Source organism: Rhinopithecus bieti, unplaced genomic scaffold (assembly GCF_001698545.2).
Source record: "Rhinopithecus bieti isolate Rb0 unplaced genomic scaffold, ASM169854v2 scaffold_6712, whole genome shotgun sequence".
NCBI lineage: Eukaryota > Metazoa > Chordata > Mammalia > Primates > Cercopithecidae > Rhinopithecus > Rhinopithecus bieti.
In genome coordinates this window covers 588,419-604,803 of record NW_016805205.1, presented here as the reverse complement: position 1 = coordinate 604,803, position 16,385 = coordinate 588,419, and the positions used below count along the sequence as shown (strand labels likewise).

Genomic DNA, 16,385 nt, shown 5'->3' with positions numbered 1-16,385 from the left:
GTGACAAAAACCACATGATTATCTCAATTGATGCAGAAAAGGCCTTTAATAAAATTGAACACCCTTCATGCTAAAAACTCTCAATTAACTAGGTATTGATGGAACATATCTCAAAATAATAAGAACTATTTATGACAAACCCACAGCCAATATCATACTGAATGGGTAAAGACTGGAAGCATTCCCTTAGAAAACCAACACAAGACAAGGATGCCCTCTCTCACCACTCCTATTCAACACAGCATTGGAAGTCCTGGCCAGGGCAATCAGGCAAGATAAAAAAAAAAAAGGTATTCATATAGGAAGAGAGGAAGTCAAATGGTCTCTGTTTGCAGATGACATGATTGTATATTTAGAAAACCCCATCATCTCAGCCCAATATCCCCTTAAGCTGATAAGCAACTTCAGCAAAGTCTCAGGATACAAAATCAATGTGCAAAAATCACAAGCATTCCTATACACCAATACAGACAGACAGAAAGCCAAATCATGAGTGTACTCCCATTTGCAATTGCTACAATACCTAGGAATACAACTTACAAGGGATCTGAAGGACCTTTTCAAGGAGAACTACAAACCACTGCTCAAGGAAATAAGAGAGGACACAAACAAATGGAAAGACATTCCATGCTCATGGATAGGAAGAATCAATATCGTGAAAACAGGCATACTGCCCAAAGTAATTTACAGATGCAATGCTATCCCCATCAAGCTACCACTGACTTTCTTCACAGAATTAGAAAAACTACTTTAAATTTCATATGGAACCAAAAAAGAGCCCGTATAGCCAAGACAATCCTAAGCAAAAAGAACAAAGCTGGAGGCATCACACTACCTGACTTCAAACTATACAAGGCTACTGTAACAAAAACAGCATTGTACTGCTACCAAAGCAGATATACAGACGAATGGAACAGAACAGAGGCCTCAGAAATAACGCCACATCTACAACCATCTGATCTTTGACAGACCTGAGAAAACAAACAATGTGGAAAGGATTTCCTGTTTAATAAATGGTGCTGGGAAAACTGGCTAACCATATGTAGGAAGCTGAAACTGGACCCCTTCCTTACACCTTATACAAAAATTAACTCAAGATGGATTAAAGACTTAAATATAAATCCAAAACCATAAAAGCCCTAGAAGAAAACCTAGGCAATACCATTCAGGATACAGGCATGGGCAAAAACTTCAGGAGTAAAACATCAAAAGCAATGGCAACAAAAGCCAAAATTGACAAATGGGATCAAATTAAACTAAAGAGCTTCTGCACAGCAAAAGAAACTGTCATCAGAGTAAACAAGCAACCTACAGAAATGGGGAAAATTTTTATAATCTATCTATCTGACAAAGGGCTAATATCCAGAATCTACAAGGAACTTAAACAAATTTACAAGAAAAAGAAATCCCGTCAAAAAGTGGTGAAGGATATGAACAGACACTTCTCAAAAGAAGACATTTATGCAGCCAATAAACATATGAAAAAAAAGCTCATCATCACTGGTCATTAGAGAAATCCAAATCAGAACCACAATGAGATACCATCTCATGCCATTTAGAATGGCAATCATTAAAAAGTCAGGAAACAACAGATGCTGGAGAGGATGTGGAGAAATAGGAACGCTTTTACACTGTTGGTGGGAGTGTAAATTAGTTCAACAATTGTGGAAGACAGTGTGGTGATTCCTCAAGGAACTAGGACCAGAAATACCATTTGACCCAGCAGTTCCATTACTGGGTATATACCGAAAGGATTATAAATCATTCTACTATAAAGACACATGCACATGTATGTTTATTGCAGCACTGTTCACAATAGCAAAGACTTGGAACCAACCCAAATGCCCATGAATGACAGACTGGATAAAGTAAATGTGGCACATATACACCAAGGAATACGAAGCAGCCATAAAAAAGGATGAGTTCATGTCCTTTGCAGGGACATGGATGAAGCTGGAAACCATCATTCTCAGCAAACTAACACAGGAACAGAAAACCAAACACTGCATGTTCTCACTCATATGTGGGAGTTGAACAATGAGAATACATGGACACAGGAAGTGGAACATCACACACCGAGGCCTGTCAGGGGGTCGGGGACTAGGGGAGGGATAGCATTAGGAGAAATATCTAATGTAGATAACCGGTTCATTGGTGCAGCAAATCACCATGTCAAGTGTATACCTATGTAACAAACCTGCATGTTCTGCACATATATCCCAGAACTTAAAGTATAATAATTTTAAAAAAAAGAATAAAAAAAAGAAATACCCGAGACTAGGTAATTTATAAAGGAAAGAAATGTAATTGATTCACAGTTCGGCATGGCTGGGGAGGCCTCAAGAAACTTACAATCATGGCGGAAGGTGAAGGGGAAGCAAGCTTGGACTTTCTCACATGGCGGCAGGAGACAGAAAAATGTGAGCGAAAGCGGCAGAGGCTCTTATAAAACCATTAAATCTATGAGAACTCATTCACTATCATGAAAACAGCATGGGGAAAACTGCCCCCATGATCCAATCACTTCCCACCAGGCCTCTACCTAGACACGTGGGGATTATGGGAATTACAAATCAAGATGAAATTTAGATGGGGACATAAAGCCTAACCATATCAGGCACTATCAAACAATCTCATCCAATATGAGAGGAAAGGGAGTTTGCCATGATATAGGACTTTTTGTACTCTTCCCACTTAGGCTCCACCCCTTATAATCATGATCAATTCATATTAGTACCATTAACCTTAGTACTCCTGAACTTTGTGAGTGGACAGAAATGTATACAGAGAATACGTGCTCTTCCTCCAAGCCCCAATGTTCTTGATATTCCCAGGACAAAATTATGTCCTTATCATAATTATCATCCTCTTCTCAGCTAACATTTTAGGAAGAATTTACTCCATGCCCAAAACTACCATCCTATTTATTATCACATCAGTACCGAGCTGAGTTCTTTCCCATTCATAAAATATTCATTCCTTCAACATATCAATCACTGGCACTGCTTGTTGTACTAGCTTACATTCCAGTTTCTGGAATAAGGGAGACTAATAACAAATAAAATAATTTAACAGAGCAGTAAATACTATTAAATAAAATGGATTATTGTTAGAGAGTGACAGATACGAGGAGGGATGAAGAAGGGACCACATTAAGAAGACAATTCCTAGAGTCTCTTTGAAGTAGTGACATTTGAATGAAAACTTGAATGATGAGAAAGACTGGGGAACAGCTTGTTAGGCAGAGGGAGTGGCAAGTGCCAAGGAAAGGAGGTTGCAGGACACTTGGTGCTCTCTCTCCTCACGTTCATGCTACTATCCTTGCATTTCCTCTCTGAGATGTCCTCTTCCCTAATGCTCTCTTATGCTGATTTTTCACACCCAGGAGTATTCAGATGCCCACCTGGTCTATGTCCACAAGAAATATTACTGCCTTATTGGCTTTTACCAGCCTCATCTTAATATTGCACACTTGATCTTCAAGGCCTTAAAGAAGAAACAGCAATTTAAAGCAAACCTGCATCTTCAGCAGAACCACTGTTGATCACATTGTCTAACATGTCACAGCCTCTTATCTAAGAATGCATGGGATATACTCTTCATGGAATTTAGTGCCAGGAAACAAAAATTGTTCTAAAGATCTGTTTTCCTTCCTTAACCAATGAATTATAGATAATATTTCCTGTTACCCTTTTATTTTGGCTGCCAGGAACCACATAGCTAAAAGGTAGTGCTCCTATTACAATAATGATCTTATCCAGGTTTTGTGGTACATTCACTATTTCCCCCATTTACTTCTCTTGGTGGTTTCTTATCTTTATTTTGTTTTATTTTTACTGCCTTGTGTGAAAGTGCTTTTATTTAAGCTGCCTCAAACTTTTTGGAAATAGATGATATATAAATCATTAATCACAAGTACTTTCTAGACAAACACAAGTAACTTCCTCATTGCAAAATCTGATGTGTCATCCTGGTCTTGATGTTACTCACCCTTTCTCCACATGACATAACTCAGCTGATCTCCTTTCTTAAACTTTTTCTAATCTTTGGTGTAGGATTAATATACATATGAATAAAACTGGCTAAAAAATCTCCACATCCTCGGTTTTATGGCATATTACAGTGTCTTCATTCTCTTTATAACACATTTTTATTCTGACCATCTTATGTATGAATGTGTATATACATGAATATAGCATGTATACATGTATGCATGCATATGTGTATATTTAGTTTCCTTCTTTTTCCACATGTCCATTCATGCAAATATGCTCCAGAATTCTAAGCTCACCTGCTCTCTTCTCTTTTTCCTTTGGCATTTTTCTACTATTGTTACCTGGACGTAAAAGACTTTCAAGTTTTATTTCTAGCTCTATTCATTCTCTTGGGTTTGCAGTCCAAATTCTCTGGTACCATCTGGACCTGAGAGTTAGAATGAGGCCTTTTAGTTCATTCACCCTCCCAGTCATTAAATTTCCTCCATGACATCTCTGTCAAGTATTTGTCTACCCTACATTTTTTCAGTGACATCAAACTTGCTACCTTTCAAGGCAGCTTACCTAACCAGCTGGCTATGCCTTTTAAGAGTTATTTCCGGCCAGGCGCGGTGGCTCATGCCTGTAATCCCAGCACTTTGGGAGGCTTAGACCCGTGGATCGCCTGAGGTCAGGAGTTTGAGACCAGCCTGATCAACATGGTGGAACCCTGTCTCTACTAAAAATGAAAAAAAAAAAAATTGGCCAGGTGTGATGGTGGGCACATGTAATGCCAGTTACTTTGGAGGCTGGGGCAGAAGAATTGCTTGAACCTGGGAGGTGGAGGTTGCAGTGAGCCAAGATCATGCCATTGCACTCCAGCCTGGGCGACAAGAGCAAGATTCCATCTCAAAAAAAAAAAAAAAAAAAAAGTTATTTCCAATAGGATGGCAACATCTCTATGATGCGTGTCCACTGATTCTAATGCTATTCCTAAGGTAACAATAAGAGCAAAGACACATTGAATACGAAATGTGTTCTAGGGGCACTGCACACATTATCTCTCTACAACTCTGCAAGGCGGTTTTATTATTTTCATCATATCATTGGGACAATTTAGAATGTATACTCTTTTCCCACGGCTTTTCCCCAAATGGTGAAACACACATATCTTCCAGGGAAACCATTGTCTTCCAGGTTAAGAAAATACAAATTCCTCCAACCATGTCTCACACAAATTATTTTGTCTTGTAAGTTAATTTCACCACCTATATTCTTTACTTCTAACGATGGTATCAAAAATAAATTCAAAATAACATTGCAATTGTGACTTGGATATGCAGAATAGAACATAACAATTGCCAACTTCATTCTAGATGCTATATGGCTCTACTGACATAGCCTAAGATCATACTTGTTGCTTCCTACTTAATCAACCAATATCCCTGAGGTTTTTTAATCAATGGCGTACTAAACATCTGTGAGAACTCTGATGGCTATGTCAAACTATTTCCCAGACCGAACTCAATTTATTTCCTCACTAACCTCTTCATCAGTTTGACTTTTCCATGTCTTATAACATCTTTATTTCCCAGACTCATAGACTAAAATGCTCCCTGACAGCTTTATAGCTCTTCTTACATCTTCTGTATCTTTTTGTTCACCAAGTCTTGAAGGCTCTGACTCAAACATTTTCTTACATCATCATCTTCCCATGGACCCTGCCCTTTGCTGTTTCTCAGTTTAGGCCTCTTCTTCTCTCACCTGGACAGCTGAAATTGTGGTGTTCCTATTTCCTTTGACCACCCCACTGCATGGACTGATGAAGTGCCTGTTCCATAGCACAGCTCCTACCTGGTAATCCTCTGCTCAGACAGCTTCAGCAGCACTCTGCCTAGCAAGGAAAATTCCACCTTTTTACTCTGACATTAACAGCTGCCAGTATATATCTTATTTTTTAGCCTTATCATCTAGTGATTTCCTGCGAGTGCGGTATGCTTTTGAAATACTGTGCACAAAATTGTTTTAATTTTCCTGATTCTGCATCTATCTTTATTTACATTGTCTTTGAGCCTGGAAACCTTTCTTTGTCTGTCAAAATTCTATCTTTCAATAATCTGAGAAAATGTCACAACCTCTGTGACACTTTTGCCAGATCGTGGTCTAGCCATTTAAAATTAATCTCATGCTGCTGACTTCTCACAGCATTTTAGTTCTTTCCTAGAATATAATAACAACAGAAATTTACATATAGGTCTTATCTCTTTATTCTTTAGGATCCCTCAGACTTGGCCATTTTTTTTTTTAATTTTGCTATTCTTTGGTACAGAGTAAGGATTGAATTACACAGCACATTAAGAAAAAGGAGACAGGAAACAGAAGAGGTAAAACTGATGAGTAGCAGAAACTGAAGAAAACTTGCAAATCTAATGCAAACACTTGGAAATTCAGACCCACACAGGCTGTATTTACCAACACACCGAAAGACTTTTCTCTCTTTCCTTTGTTGCTACCTCTCTCTAATATAACTTTTTAGACTGTATCCTCTGATCTCTACTTTCAGGCACATAACCTCTTTCTTTTTCCCTAAAATCTAACCAGACTAGAACTCTCTTGGGGCTAATAGTCAGAGGCCAGCACACCAAATGCCAAAGTTGATTTTGGTTGCAATCAGCCACCTCACTGAGTAACCACATTCAGCGATCCTACTAAGTCATAAATCTCCATCCTCTTAAAAACAATCTCAGTGGCAATGAGCAGACAAGCTTTTCCAAGCTCACTTGTCACTCCCCCTAAGTCTTAATAAATATTTTAGATATTAAGCCATTGCAATGCCCTGTTGCTCAATAAAAAAAAAAAAAGAAAAAGTTTATCATACATATTTATTCATTGCTGGTATTTTGAAACAAGACATAAAGTTCTTTGCACCACAAAGATAAAATTGATTTTATATAAGATGTACTTAAATAGTTGCATTTAGAAAGAAAACTTGGGGATAGATTATCAATATGATTGAATTTCAGTATCACCTACGAGAATTTTAAACTATTTAACATAATCTATGTTAGGTCAAGAAAAGTGCTTCACATTTTTTCCTTCCTGGAATTAACATTTATTTAATGGAATTCTACCTTATGAAACCCCACTTGCATTACTCAGATGTTCAGTCAATGAAATTACTGAATTAATGGGAAAAATTACCTTCTTAAGATTAGGTCACATGAATTCACGAAACTGGAAGTGGTTACATAATATAGCAGAGTTACATAATCACGTATTGAATGATATTATACTTTGAGATATAATGAGTTTTTAACTAATAGTCTTGTTTTCTGAGCCCAGCCTTCCTGCTTTTTACTTGACTCTCCTTCTCATCTCACTGGTGCCTCCCTCTCTATTCTCAAGTATGTATCCTTTCTTCCTGAATATTTGGTTATGATTATGCAGGCATCATGTAAGTTGTTTCTCATAAATAAAAGGGGAAACACACATATATGCATATACTGACACACAAAATCATCTTTTCAAGATATTACAGTTTGGAGACAATGCCAGTGTGGGAAGGACTTCTCTATTGCTTGGTTTTGAGTATTTAAAATGATAAATAAATGCAACTTTCAACTAAATCCATCATTTATATAAACATAGGTGGTCATTAGACATTGAAGTTACTAAAAGTAACTTAGTCTAAAATAATTCTTCATCAGTGAAAACTGAAGTTACTGGACTTGAGTAGATGAAGAAAACATGGACTCCAATAGCTTGAGTCAAATTTGCCAATATTATTTTCTCATAAACTAGCACAGAAATCACAATCAGGGCAGTTTACTCCTGACTACCAGAAGAAAATAAGACAGTAGGGTTTTGTTTGTTTGTTTGTTTGTTTGTTTGTTTGTTTACTGGCAGATAGAACGTTTGAGCTCGTGATACGTTTTAAATTTCAGGCAACAAAATTATGTAAACATCCTAAAATTACATAAAATAAGAGTAAACACCTATTTCTCTATGAACTATTAGGTGTACAAAAAGCAAAGATACTCCTTTCCCCTCAATTTATCTATTTAGAAATACTAATAACAATAAGAAGAAGAAGAAAGAGTAGGGAAAATCAAATGTCAAGCCTCACCCAAACAGTATGTAGGGAAAATGTTAGTACTCCAATTCACAATGAAGCATTTTACCTCAATTTACATTGGAGTATTTAATACTCCAATTCACAATACGGCATCAGTTAATCATAATAGTTTGTAAATTATATAGGTCATTGTATTGCTTTATAGCATGTCTATGCCTTAGTGCTCCAATAAAAGATACTAGTTTTCCTTTGCTTTTATCTAGTGAATTTTGATCATACTAAACTCACAGGTCACAGGTAAAATACTGTATGGTAGTGCTGAGTATAAATAAATTGAGAAAGAAATAGGTTCAAATCTTACATTAGCATACATTTTTACTTACTAACAGCTCGGTCAAAGATTTAATGACAAGCATGTTAAATGTAGTGGCTGACAGGAGTGCAGAGCTCACCTTCAAGTTAATTGATTCACAATATCAATGTCTTTCATTTCCATAGTTAGACATATTAACTATATATTCATGACATATTTCTAGAAAGGGTTTGAAGTCTTCACTCTGATCTTATAAATCATATAAAATCTACCTAGATCAAGGCAAATCTAACTGCTAGATTTAGAAATTGCCCTAGTGATTTTAACAAGTTGGTATTGAAAATGGTTTTCTTTCTCAAAATTAAACGTATTTTTTTTCATCCAAACCGAGGACTCTGGGTTTTGGTCAAGGTACTATATTATAAAGAGATTGTAATCAAAGATGGAACTGCAACAGTATCAGGAAAAAATTCTAAAATATTGCTAGTGCATGGGAAATGTGAACCCTGAAGAAGGGCAGGGATCTCACTCTCCTTCCCCCTTTGTTCATCCCCTACACCAGTGTTTTAGAATAACTTACATTACAATGATTACACAGCGTAGCCTGTAAGTGAGGGAGGAAAAGGCATAGTACAGATGTATGTACACATTTTCTTTATTTCAATGAGAAGGAATTGGGTGTTGAGGTAGGTTCACAAAGAGGGTTAAGCCTCCAGTCTGTTGTTTTGATATTATGGTCGAGGTTGTTAAATTATCCACAAACAGCCACTTCCTGCTTTTCTTCTTCTTATCTCTGAGTCTCTGCTTAGCAGCTCACTTGAATATTAGTGGTAGAGGCTCCTAAATTTTGAGATCAATTAGTCTATTGCTAAACCCTAAGGAAATCTTTGCCTGTTACTCCCATGTTGTATTTAGCTATGACTTCACAGCTTAGAATGACCAGTACTCACCAGACAAAAGAAAAAGAAGTTGAAGAAGCTTATACATGAATTCCTTGTGGAAAGGGGCCATGTTTAATTAATCTTTTATCTAAAACATCACAGAGACTAGCACACAGTAGGTGCTCAAATACGTTTATAAGTAGGTTGGTGAAACAAACTAGTCAGGAAAGGATAACACAGGAAATACATGGAGAACAACCTAAACATTAATAAGGACCAATTAGTCAAGACAAATACTGGCACAAAATTAAAACCCCTTCAAGCACTTATTGTTTACACGATGTTTCTTGTATCTATTTTGATTTATTACCTCTAGTAAAATATCTGATATTTTCATATTGAGTACCAATATATGAAGGATTTTATAGACATAATTTATTTTAATCCTTTAACATTTTTAAATTGTCTTCAGTTTTACAGATAATGATACTAAGGCTCAAAGAAGTGAAGCCTAAATCCCTGGTTATTTGAATCTAAAACCTGGGCTCTTTCCACCAAATTACATTCTCTGCTTTTAAAGTGTCCTTCTTTTAAGAGCAATTTTCCATAAGCTTTTTTGCCTCATATGAATTCAATCATATGGATTGCTGTGTTTCAAATAGTAAACGTTCAAATATTGTTGAGTTTGATTAAATAAATCCTGAAAAAATAGGAGAGTTTAGGGTAACAGGACGTGGACATGGGGTCGTCTATCAAGAGCCAAAATTAACTCATAAAATCTGTAGATTACATGACTTATCATAAATACACCAAAAAAACAGGCTCCTACCTTTCATAGAGACTGGAAAATAGAGAAACAACTTTCACAAGAGTTTTCACTGGATTTAACTCACTATACTATTGGGAAGAGTCAAGATAATTTTTAAAATGAAATAAACACTCACATGCTCATTCCATTTATGTCATAATTTCCCCCAGGTTGTGTCTGTTTTACTGTAATGCGATGGCTCTTGAATTATAACCTGTGTATTTCAACAGCCAATCAGCAGTACTGTACTGTGAAAACCCTGTGACCCGACATAAGGCAGTAAATATTTGCTTTGTGAACCACAATCATTGACTACAATAGACTTATATTTACTGACACAGGGATTTAAAAAAATCTCATATACAAAGCTTAAGAAATTCAGCGATTTTAGATATTTATTACTCATGCTAGAATACAAAGTATAAAGTACTTCTATAATTTCATGAAAACCCTGTACATCTAATACATAGTAGAGTAAAATTCAAATCCATTTCTATTTGAAATAGACATTATTTTCCACCATAGGTACACTGCTTCTCCTAAAGGGAACTCTCATCATTATAAATTCTGAATTACTCAGGTTTTACTGTATTTGATAAACTGGTACCACTGATGATTATAAAATTTTACACTTTCAGCTGGGCACAGTGGCTCACACCTCTAATCCTAGCACTTTGGGAGGCTGAGGTGGGTGGATTGATTGCTTGAGCCCAGGAGTTCAAGACCAGCGAAACCCCAACTCTACAAATAATACAAAAATTAGCCAGGCGTTGTGGTACACACCTGTAGTCCCAGCTCCTGCAATGGGAAGATGACCTGAGCCCAGGGAGGTTGAGGCTACAGTGAGCCATGATTGAGTCACTGCACTCCAGCCTGGGTGACAGAGTGAGACCCTGTCTCAAAAAAACAAAACAAAAACATTTATACTTTCTAGATAGTTTAATACCTAAGGACTTTGTAGATTTTCCAAGCTAGATAATTAAACTTTTGAAACCAAATTTAGCAAAAGTTACAGAACTTTAAAAGTCAAAAACAGGAGCTTACAAGACCACTGAATCATGTGCAACATCGCAGATACAGAGCTCATTAAGGTAACACATTAAATTCTTACTTTTAACATGTTTAAATTTCACCTAGAGCTTACAAGTTGAGGTAAGATATGATTCTAACCTGACATGGTTTTATAATTAAGCTTAATTGAGTCATTCTGATGAGAAATCACAATGAACGTCCCTAGGCTCTCCATGTACTCCCATCTTTCCTTTCAACCCCTTTATCTCAGAAAAACTCGGAAGTTCTTCCATAACATTGGCAACTGGCAGAAACAATCCATGACTATCTGGGAACTCTTCAGACACAAGCTTCTCATAGTAAAGTGTTTGTGAGCAAATTGTTTACTGGTTCTGCACTTCTAAAAACAACTGTAAAGTCTGGAAAACTCGGGGGTATAGCAGTATGTGATGAACCCCGATACCCTGGCTGATCCAGCCTTTCTGGTTTAGCCACAGTAATCTTTGTGTCTTTACCACATGGAGCCTTTGTCACTGAGCATTTCCTTTCCTTGTTTGCTGTTGCCTTTTAAAAAATTAATATTAGCACTCAAACAAACAAGAAAAATGTACCAGACTAGCAGTGGAAACACAGGCTAAAGACTTGAACGAGCCATCCTCAAAGATGAAAACTGCTTATCAGTATGTCAAAAAGTAATCAGTCTTACTGGTAGCCAAAGAAATAAAAGTTTGAAAAATATTATTTTCACCTATCAAGTTAGAAAAGATTTTTTAAAGAATGGCATTATGTTGGCAAGAACTAGCTGTTCTAAGCATCGTGCCCAAAGGAGAAAGTGCAATAGAGATATGCATACAAAATTTAGGCATGAGGATCAAAACCCGAAGATAAAAGAATGGCTAAATAAAGACATCCATAAGGTGAACTATTTTGCAGTCACTAAATCGCATTAAAAATATCAATTTTAATTTCTTGAGAAACAGCAACAAAGGAATGTTAATTTTTTTTTGGAAGTATGAAGTTCTAAAACAGCCATCCCAACCTTTTTGACACCAGGGCCCGGTTTCGTGGAAGACAATTTCTCCACGGATGGCAGTGGGGGTAGGGGAATAGTTTTGGAAGGAAACTGTTCCACATCAGCTCATCAGGCATTAGATTCTCATAAGGAGTGCACAACCTCAATTCCTTGCATGCGCAGTTCACAATAGGGGTCACGCTCCTATGAGAATCTAATGCCAGCTGCTGATCAAACACGAAGAGGAGCTCAGGAGATAATGCTCACTAGCCACTCACCTCCTGCTGTGCTGCTGGGTTCCTAACAGGTCATGGGCTGGTACCCATCCACAGCCCAGGGGTTGGGGACCCCTGTTCTACAACATGATTCAAATTCTTAAAACAATGGTACATTTATATAAAGGAAATAAACTTGTGGTAAACTATGCTGTGTTTTCAATAGCAGTTCTTTAGATATTGAGATAATTATAAGCATTCAGTACATGCCAAGCCCTATGTTCAGTACTTTATATACACTGCATTGTATTTATGCTTGCATCCTGCCTTCATCCCTCTTGTATGTCTGAGGAAACTGAGGCTCAGGACAGATTAGTAACTTGCCTATAGCAATAAAGTTTTTAAAGGGAGGAGCCACAATACAAGCTAAGGCCAGCTTGACCCAAAATTTGTGCTCTTCACATCCATATCTGCCAATAGGTAATTTTGTATTGTAGGGGATCTAAAATAAGCAAATATTGCTTTCATCATTGGGAAATAAATCAGTAACATAAACGTTGTACTAAACACACATATATTCTCAAAATGACAATTCTGAAAATTGCTTCCTCCAAAGATGTAGGACCATAAACATGAGTTTTAGGAGCCCAACTAGTGTACTTGGTAAACAGTGTTAAGTGCTGATTTTAAAAATGCAATTCTTATCTTGGAAGACTTTTGTGAGCCATGTCGACCCTGCAAAATGTATTAATTTAGGAAAAATTATTTTACACCTGCTTTTGCCAGATACCGTGCCAGGTGCTGGCACAATAGCAGAAATAATAGTCTAAATGAATTTCTTTGGAAGTTAGGAAAGTGTCTTTTTTTCAAAGATAACTGTGGGTAGGGAGAGAAGGAAGGTTGGAGTGTCCATCAATCTCACATTGAAAGTCTTGGCTACCTATTGGCTACCTATGGCAAATGATTATTTTAAGGTTTTCCATAAAAATATATTTGTCTGAGGACCCATAACACTCCCTTGGAAATGTCATATAATTTTAAGCCTCCCCAATGCATTCACATTTATACTCTAACTATAGCAATCAGGTGAAATAAAATGCTTTTAACATCACATAGCGTTATTCTCACCCTCTGGAAATATAGTGGTCCTTCAATTTGCCCTCCTTGGTAGTGCAGTATTTTCAGTGTTAAGTAAGCAGAGTTGGAGAGTATCAGAAACAGGATTCTCAGCAGAAATGTGGTTGAATGGACTCCCAGTCCTCTTAGCGTCGTACATCATCATCCATGCCTACCTTCCTTTTCCAGGAAAGCCCACGTATTTTAGCAAATGGACTTCTGACACAAAGGCCATTATCTCTACAGCTTTAGTTTAACAGGTAAATTCTTTCTTAGACTTTTTACTCTGTAAGTCAACCAGAATTTTGATCAATTCAGATTCAAAATTTTCACTTTTACTTGGCTGTAACAAGAAGAACAAATGGGTAAGAATATATATTTCTCCTTTTCTTCAAAGACCGTGGCCCTCGTGGTAGAAAATGTTAAGGAAGGTTTATTATTTTTATTATTAATTCTTATTATGCAAAAGTATAAAATATTTATAGGAATGATAATGAACTTAAACCTTAAACATGATGAATTCAAATAAATGAGTACCTCAGAGGAAGAGCCCTACAACCAACGAGATACCTATTTGAGAAGGAAATGCTGTTTGCCTTAGAATGAACAGGATAGTAAATTAACTCTCCTTGTTAATTCCCTTCCATGGGGACTAAACGCCAAGGAGTAGTTGAGGAACTATAGCAAAAAGGGTCAAAATCAATCAGCATAACAGACACCTTATGTTGTTTGTTCTGTAAATTAGACGGTTTTCTTAATCTTTCAGACTAGTTTCAGGAGGAAGGATGAGTGCCTGTGGCTGTGAGATCAGGTGTCACTGCCATGGAGATTTATCTTATTTAATAAATAATACCACCCATCTTTTTGTAATAACAAACACTTATTTTCTCGTTGCCTAAAACTAAATAAACTACTCTCCTATAGTCGCTCTAAGTGTAGGTTTCAAAAGATTATAAAAGCTAGTGAATAAATCCAGTCTCCCATGAGTATGCTAATTACTGTTTTAGCTCATGTTAACAGAAGAAATGGCTTAACAATAGTAACAACTGGAGGGGGTCAAACTTCTCATTCATTTGTATTAAACCACCCTTTCATTAGATAGGAGTGCTATAATGTATATTTCTTGGATAATACTCTCACTACAAAAGACTTTGGAAACAAGTACAATGTACTTTAAATGTTTCACGGTTTGCAAGTTATTTCGTACACGCAGCGTCTAGCAGCTATGAATTGAGGAGGAAAGCATTATTTTCCACTACACGAATAAAAATCAATTCTCACGTCTTCAATTAAATGATTTTCTGAAGGGTTCATCACCCGGAAAACCAGTATGTATGAACGCCGGAAATGCAGATGGCACCCAGCCTCAGAACTGCTTATTCTAGATGGGAACCAAACTAAGATTTCTCTTTATTATTTGTGAAAGCGATCCCACGCTGGAGAGAATCTCGCCGTAAAACAATTTAAGAAAAGAAAGAACTCTAAAGTGTGTGAAGTTCTCCAGACAAATCTTAACAGTGACTCTTTTAAGGAAAGAAGCATTTATGGAAAGGTCAGGGGAGGTCAGGAGAGTTATGCCAGGAGCCAGGGTCAATCGTCCCCGGGTGACAGGGGTTCTCCCAGGTAAGCCGGCGTCCCGGGCTCCGCGCGAGGCGCAGGGCTCAGGGCGCAGGGCGGGTCCCGTACGCCGGGCGGGCGCGCGGGCATCTTTGTGGCCAGGCGACCCCGGCTTGCTCTCCCGGAGCCCAGGGACTACCGAGGCTGGCGCGGGCTGCCGGGGACGCGGTGCCAGCAGCCTCCGGCTCGCAAGGAGCAGCTCCCACCCGCAGCTTCCGAGGCCAGCTCTGTCCCTCCGCCATCCTCTAGTCCTCCGGCATTTTTCAGGGAAACAGAGAGGCAGGGAGAAGAGGAGAAAGCGGCCGTGTCTGCACCCAGCCTCTGCCGCAGCACTCGAAGAGGGACAGCAGGGAGGCCGGCGGGGAGGCAGAGATTAAACTGATTCCATCGATCGCGGAAAGACCATCATCACCTACAGCAAAGGAGGCTCCGACGCGCCCATCCAGGCAGCGGCTCGCGGTTGGTGGGTGGGCGTTCCTCGTCCTCGCCCCCTCGGTAGCTGTGGAATCCACCCCGCGCTGCACACGCCAGGACTCCCTTTCCTTTGACTAAGGGGAGGGGAAGGGACAAAAGAGACCCCCCACCCCCTACACACACACACACACACACACACACACACACACACCCCTCCGGTATTTTACTGCTGCTCAAAGGATTCATTTTCGCAACCTCTTCTGCGAACACCTTCCCCACCTGAGCAGTGCATATTCCCAAAGGTAAAGAGACATAAAGGAGGAAACACAGCACCCGAGAGGTGATCGGTCGATTGGACACTGTTGATTGCACACTCTCCTCGCTCCCAGCCAACCGCACAAAACCCGCAGCACCTCGAGCCCCCGGCCCGGCCCTCCTGGCCGCCCCCAGCAGGCGCCCGGCTCTCCGCGGGAACTCTGGGACCTGGCCGAGCGTTTCCCGGCGGGCAGGACACTCGCTCGGTTCCTCGCAGCAGCTGAGGGCAGCGAGCGGACCGCGTCTAGGCAGCAACGCGGGATTCAACTTCCCGGACCCGCGGCGCAGCCCCCGCTCCCGCCCAGGGCGCAGCGGCCACAGCTAGACCCCAGCGCCGCGCAACCGCCCCCGCCGGGGCACGGGCGGTCGCACTCTCCGCCCCCTCCTTCCTTCACCTCCCCCCTACCTTGAAAAAAATCCATCCATTGGTGCAAAGCAGACATTTTGATGTCATTTACTTAGCACCGCTCGGTTTGGAGGCAGCGTCTTACCCGGTCGCCTGGAGATGTGGGCAGCGCGCCGATGGGTCCAGGGGAGCGGGGCTGGGTGGCTCGGTCCTCTAGCAGAGCCGGTTTGCTGCCATCCGCCCAACTTCAGCACCCAGCGGGCGAGGAGAGAGGGAGAGCGGCGAGGA

The 16,385-nt window shown here is 39.3% G+C and overlaps 1 protein-coding gene across 1 annotated transcript in view; it reads right to left on the bottom strand.

Moving 5' to 3' along the window:
* The window catches only part of RGS17 (regulator of G protein signaling 17), a 119,829-nt gene extending 103,444 nt beyond the window's left edge, over positions 1 to 16,385 (bottom strand). Inside the window, exon 1 of the mRNA XM_017871693.1 lies at positions 16,243 to 16,385. The gene's annotated coding sequence lies outside the window, so the exon portion shown is untranslated. The remainder of the gene's footprint in view (positions 1 to 16,242) is intronic.